Consider the following 408-nt stretch of genomic DNA (forward strand, 5'->3'; position numbering starts at 1 on the left):
TTTTTGGCCGGCTGGCCGGTCCCACCGGTAGCTGCTGCAGCAGCTTCTGCACTGGCGGCAGGGACAGCATGGGTTCGGCCAGAAGTGGTGGCTCTGGGGACGGTGGCAGGGCTGTGGCCCCGCTCCGGTGCCTGGCACAGCCAGCTGAAACCTGATGCTGAGGTTGGGGTTGGATTGCAGCCTTGATTGCAACACCCTTCGTGGTGGATGAGGCCATCCTGGGATGTCACGTCCTGAGTGACATCTGACCTGCAGCTGGGGCTTGGGGACATTGCAGGGAGCTCCTTCCCTGGGTGCTGAGTGGCTCAGTCCTGGGCAGGGACCCCACACCATGGTGGGACACCCACCTGGGCGGTGGGGTGGCATGATGGGACACCTATGGATGTCCTGCCTGGGTGGTGGGGTGAC

Source organism: Manacus vitellinus, unplaced genomic scaffold (genome assembly GCF_001715985.3).
Source record: "Manacus vitellinus isolate BGI_N305 unplaced genomic scaffold, ASM171598v3 scaffold_16_pilon, whole genome shotgun sequence".
Taxonomy (NCBI): Eukaryota; Metazoa; Chordata; class Aves; order Passeriformes; family Pipridae; genus Manacus; species Manacus vitellinus.